This window comes from Salvia hispanica, chromosome 4, assembly GCF_023119035.1.
Source record: "Salvia hispanica cultivar TCC Black 2014 chromosome 4, UniMelb_Shisp_WGS_1.0, whole genome shotgun sequence".
In the NCBI taxonomy this organism is placed as follows: domain Eukaryota; kingdom Viridiplantae; phylum Streptophyta; class Magnoliopsida; order Lamiales; family Lamiaceae; genus Salvia; species Salvia hispanica.
The window spans coordinates 49,070,941-49,076,940 of NC_062968.1; the positions used below are offsets into that span (position 1 = coordinate 49,070,941).

The 6,000-nt window shown below is 36.5% G+C and overlaps 1 protein-coding gene across 1 annotated transcript in view; it reads right to left on the minus strand.

Annotated features, from left to right (window-relative positions):
• Positions 1 to 5,619: 5,619 nt before the first annotated feature.
• The window catches only part of LOC125222286 (magnesium transporter MRS2-11, chloroplastic-like), an 11,006-nt gene continuing 10,625 nt past the window's right edge, over positions 5,620 to 6,000 (minus strand). The window contains exon 13 of the transcript XR_007176511.1: positions 5,620 to 5,970. The gene's annotated coding sequence lies outside the window, so the exon portion shown is untranslated. The remainder of the gene's footprint in view (positions 5,971 to 6,000) is intronic.

Consider the following 6,000-nt stretch of genomic DNA (forward strand, 5'->3'; position numbering starts at 1 on the left):
TTCCGGAAAGAAAATTCAGACTTATCCTCGTGGAAATAAATTGTGAACCATTAATTATTAAATCCATAATATAGTAAGGCCCATGATTTAATTAGATTCCTCACACCTACTTTAATTTAATTAGTGGCCCAAATAAAAAAAATGCTTACACCACTAGCCCATCTCATTAACTAATATGAGGCCCAAAACAAAAGAAATAAGGAGAGGCCCAAATCTAACCATAACCCATCGACCTCTCCCTCTCTCTCCCTCATTTTCCCAACCGAAACCCTAAGCGGAGAGAAGTGTGGCGGCGCCTCCTCGTCGCCCACCGCTAGATGCTCCGGTCGGCGCCTCCCTTGCGCCGCCGGAGAATCTGATGTCCTCCCCCCACAAACCCTCGGTCTCACTCTCTTTCAAGAACGAAAACCCCAAAAATTGATTCTCTAAATCAAAACTCAAATCTCTACACATCCCATCTCTCCGCCGTCGACCGCTCTTCTCCGGCGAATTCTTTCTCAAATCTGAAATTCCTAGACCGGAGAGCCGAAAGGCAGCGCCTCCCTCCTTCTTGCCGCGACGCAGCGCTCCAGGCTGCTCTTCCTCGTGTAGCGCTCGAGGTGGCTGCTGTCCGAGAGCTTGGAAGCTGCTCGTCGCTGCCTCCCGTCGCCGTCGCCGACGTCTCCAACTGCAGCCGGCGCCGCTCGGTCCGCTTCTCAGACCAGCGCTGCTGCCGCCTCTCCCATCCTCCTCTCCTCCGTCGAGTTCGCGTCGTCCTGACGGATTTCCGGAGCTCCTTTGCTCGCGGTCGGCCACAGCCTCCGTCGCCGCCGGTTCGTCGCCGGACAGTCCTTCGGTTGTCGGCCTAAAGCTAAGTCTTCTGTCATAAAGCCTATTTCCCTTTTTGTTTACTTCGATTCTTATTAAGTGTGAGCTAGTTTCTGGTCTTAAACGTGAGTTTCAAAAAGAGGCAAAAAGTGAAACTGCTGGGCAAAAATAAAAAAAAGGGCTTAAGCCTATTGTTCTTGTGCTTGCTCTAATGTGTGAAGTGGACTAAAATTCTGCAACTTGCATTCATGATTCATAAGCGTAGGGGTGAGGGTTAGCTATGGGGTTGCTACTGTGTTTAGATAAGAGCAGTAGCTTAATGTTCCCTTGTTTCATTATGATGTAAGATTGTTAAGTGATGGTATTCTACATGAATGATATGAACTAATATTTGGAAGAAAAAGATGGAAGTGTATTACCTCTTGGAAGTAGCTACTGCTTTCTATTGATCCCCTGCTCTTAACACTCAAACTATCTCACTTTCCAACTTGCTATTTTCACTCACAAATTCTGATTGAAGTGTTTGGGGTGAAGAAATGAGGCTAAGTGGAGACACACATATTTATGGGGCGAAAAGTTGGGTCAAGAATTTGTTAGCTGCAAAAATCTGGAACTCCTTGATTCTGACCAAGATTTGAATTGGCCTCTTGTTTGTATATGTAGGGAGAGCAAGAGGTTGTTCGGCTTGGGCTGATTTTGTGTACCTTAGGGGAGTTAATGAGGCTGACCTTGTTTGGTTTATTGCCCAGCATATCTCTTGTTCTTGATCCCCAAAGCAGCCTTTTACTTGACACATTTTGGTGCTACTTGGAGTACTAGAGTTTGACTAATTAATTTAACTTGTTCTCACATGCTCTCATAGTACTTTGGTTCATAACTCCCATTGTTTGCTTGTGGCTGGTGAGAAACAGGTGCTGCATTAGGGTGGAGGATTTGCAGGCTTGACTTTTCCCCTTTTGGTAAGTCTTTGGTCCTCCATAGCAAAAGAAAGGTTGTTTCTTCCCTTCTAATAGTAGTCCCTTAATTACTCTTTGTTCCTTAGCCATTAAAACTTGTTTTTATCTTGCAGGTGAGAGTGAAATCTCGGCTACTACCTGGCTGCACCGCGAGCGGGCCTGGGTTCGTGGTCTGGGCCGACGGGTCTGCTCGAAACGGGCCCTAATTTGGGCCTGGAGAAAAGGCCCGAAGTGCACTCCAAAGTTTATTTTCCTTTCCTTGTTTTCTTTCATAGAGGACTTTGATCCATGTAATCTATTTTATTAGTTGTTCATTTTATTGAACCACAAAAACCATTCAAACACTTTATTTTTCAAAGTGTATCTTTAGTCTTTTTTTAAATCGCTCACTTACTTCTTTAGCTTTTACTTTCAACTAAAAAGATTAAGTTTCATTAAGGCTCGAGTTCCACTAAAACTTCACGAAAAGAGGACGTTACATTTCTAGTTCCACATTAATATATCGAAAGCAAACTAATGGTGCGGGTATGACATTAATGTTACTATTATTTTTAATGGTTTCGTATCGAAATTAGTCGACAAAAAATATCTTGCAATCATTACTCTTAACATTTTATTCCGTGGTATATATTTGAACTAATTGATATATATCTTTCAGGTGTCTAAGAAGACTTCTGCGAAGTATCCTTGCATGACCACGCGCGTAATGGTATGTCTTTTTAAATACTCCCTTTTTCGATAAAAGACACATTTATTTTCATACGTGTTTGTAAAAATGAAAATAAGATAAATAGTTAAAGTGAAAAGAAAATAGAGTAAGAGGGAGAATAATTTGGGCCCGAGATTGAGATTGAGATTGAGATATGAGAATTAAGATAGTGGATATATTTTGCGGGGTTCACATTGTTTGGATATAGTTGGTGCAAAAGACGGTGATCGGAATGGTGGTGCGCAAAGAAAACAGAGGTTAAGATTATGGAAGGATGGCTTACAACATATTATGGGTCTGAAGGCATAAAATATGGACAATCTGGAGTCAAAATGTCTTAATTCCTACACTTATAGTAGGATTTGAATTAAGTTCTAAATTTCCCATTGATAAATAAAGTAATATGCTTATTCGATATGAGTTTGTGTCCTTAAAATATTAAAGTTATCTATCTCATGTTATAGAGCATACGAGGGGCCATCCACATTCTATGATAGTGGTTCAACTTTATGGGTACGCTATTATACTTAAATTCATAGCGACACTCTTAATAGAATGAATGTAGAGAATATAATATTAAAATAATATACGTAGTTTTATATATTAACACAATTTTTTTTTACATTTAGTATGGTTAAATAGATGCAATATAATATAAAAAGAAAAGGAGTAGTATTTAAAATCTTACATGTATAATTGTATATTATTCACTTTTTCAAGAATTGAATCGTAAACAAATACGGCAATGAAGAATTTACGGAAAAAGATGGAACTTCTTTATTGAAAAACAAGCAAGAAGAGATTTTATAAGTCTCAATTGAACCAGCTTATACGATCGAAAAGACTCTCAAGCTCGATCTCTCTGTTCACTCTCTCACTTTCTATACAAAAATGACTAGGCCCAACTAACCCGTTGGAACATAACGTAACAAACTATTGTGGGCTCTTGGGCCTGACTTTCTGTTGGGCGTCCAAGAAACAATTCAGCCGTATTCATATTATTGGCGATTTCAGCAAATAATTTTGGAGGGATGGAATCAAAATAATTCTGCATGGTGCCTTTTTTACGGCAAACATCTTTTTCTATACTATTCATTGTTCCAGTATAACTCTCCGTTTCATCTCTTTCTATTGAACAAGTTAATAATACCTGACGGATGTTGCTACATATTGTATTTTTTTCAATTAAAATAAGCAAGCATGTTGATGTTGCTACATATGATTTTAGTGGATGTTGGATTATATCTTGATTTTTCCTGTATCACTGCATTAATTCGGTGACATTCTAGGAAGAGTGATTTTGCTTAAATGTGGAGAATCACACGCCCATTTTTGAAAATTTCTACCCTGCCAATACCTCATACCTCTGTTATATTCTTATCATTTGTAACTTCACTTGCTAAGCTCCATTATTGTTTTCATGAATCTGGTGATAGATATATGTAGCTTTGAAGGTCCAAAGAGTGCACAGCACTACACTGAAGCAGCAATGCATTGGTTCAGATGTAAGCTGTCTTTTGTTATCCCCTATATCCGTGTTCTGCTTCATGTCATGATTAGTTGTGGAACTTGTTTAACTTCTCCGAAGCTGCCTGCATTGGTTCAGATTTAACATTGGCATGTTTTTCTTTCTTGTCAATTGCACACAACTCTGTTGTTAAGTGGCTTTCAACTCCTTGGTTTCAAGTTTCAACTCTATTTTCTTTTTGTGCTTAGTTTTCTTCCTTTGTCTTTTGTTGATACCACAATCTCTGAAATCATTTCATGGCCATCAATTTTCATAATTCCAATCAATCAACATCTGTTGTTATTGATGAAGATGATTAATTATATATTGTCCCCTACTTGTAGGATCATTTGGCCCTGATGATGGAACTTCTTGGAATGATGCCCAAAACTAAAAATTATTAAATCTCTATCACAATATGTTCAGTCAATTTTTTGAACCTTGGCCATGTATTTACTCGAAATTCTTGTTTTCCTACGCGATAAAAATAGATGATGTATAGTAGCACTAGCACCTCATGCTGTCCGAGAAGAGTTGTACACCTGACCGACATTATTTCATTGTAAGAGGAGTTGAGCTCTCATATTTTCATGTGATTTTTCAACTTTGATTGTAATAGCGAAATTATTTCTATGCGAGTAATGATCAAGATAAATAGTGAACTATAAAAATAGTCAGCTACGTATGTTAGGTCAAACGCTAGAGGTACCTATGTTTCAAAAAATGCAACATACCCTCTACGTATGGATATAATATCATTTGAGTCTTATTCACTATTTCCAGTCATTCATGCCCTTTTCCCCTTCACTTCTTATCCAAAATGCCACTCCAAGGGTGTTTTGGTCTTTCTTATTTTTATAATTATTATAATTATTACTTCTTTTTCTATTATGCATTTTTTTTTATTTAAATACTTAAAGTTTAGATTTATAAATTAGTCTACTTACAAATTAGATTTAAGAGTATTACGTATTTATTTTTTACACTTTTTACCTTTCTATATAATATTACTATGATATGATTTTATTTTCAAAAATACTTTTTGTAATTAGAATTTTTAAAAATAAATATTACACTGAAAAAAGAAAAAGTGCAAAATACAAAATATTGAACAAATAAATAAATACATATAAAATTTGATATTTTAATTAAATTTGTAAGTATATTAATTTATGAATCTAAATTTTAAGTATTTAAATAATAAATGAAAATAGTATACAAAAAGTAAAGAAAAGTAAGAGGAATTGCGTTTCATTCCTTATTTTTTGGCACATTTAAAGACAAAAATGCCCTTAGTGGCATAAATGTAAAAAAGAGAAAGAAAAAGGACATGGATGACCAAAAATAGTGTAAAAGGACCTCAAATGATATTCATCGTGAGAGTTTGTTGTATTTTTTAAACATGATATTATGCGTTGATATACGTAGATACTATTTTGTAGTTCACCCCAACATAAATTAGCCCCTTGTTTAACTAATGTTGCTCAGGTGTTGTTCAAAGTTATCTTATTACAGTTAAATCTCTTTTATGTGATTTGCAAGCTGCTAGACACTAACAAAATATAGCAAATACAGTATTAGCAACATCACGAGCATCTTCATTCCAAGTCACAAAAAGTTTTAAAAAAATAATTGGAGAGTTGATGAAAGTAGGTTCAAGTTGGGAAAATAGAAGATATCTAGAAATGAGAGAGCAATACTCATCCTAAGCTACATACAAACATAATATCGCAATCAGCACTAATAATCATTATTTAGCTAAGAGATAAATATCTACCCTCGGATATGAGTAAGCAATGAATTAGGTACCTACTCACCACCACCACCTACAACAATGCATTATTATGAGTTCTCTTGTTCACTAGTCTCGTGCTTCACATGAAAATGTTACATACTGATACAGCCTCCAGTTGGGTCACACTCAGAAGATGAAGCATCGCACGTCATAAGCAACTGACTACCGCAGGGGCTCTTTAACTGTATATATATACCAACACCTTCATATAATCCTGTATTTGTCC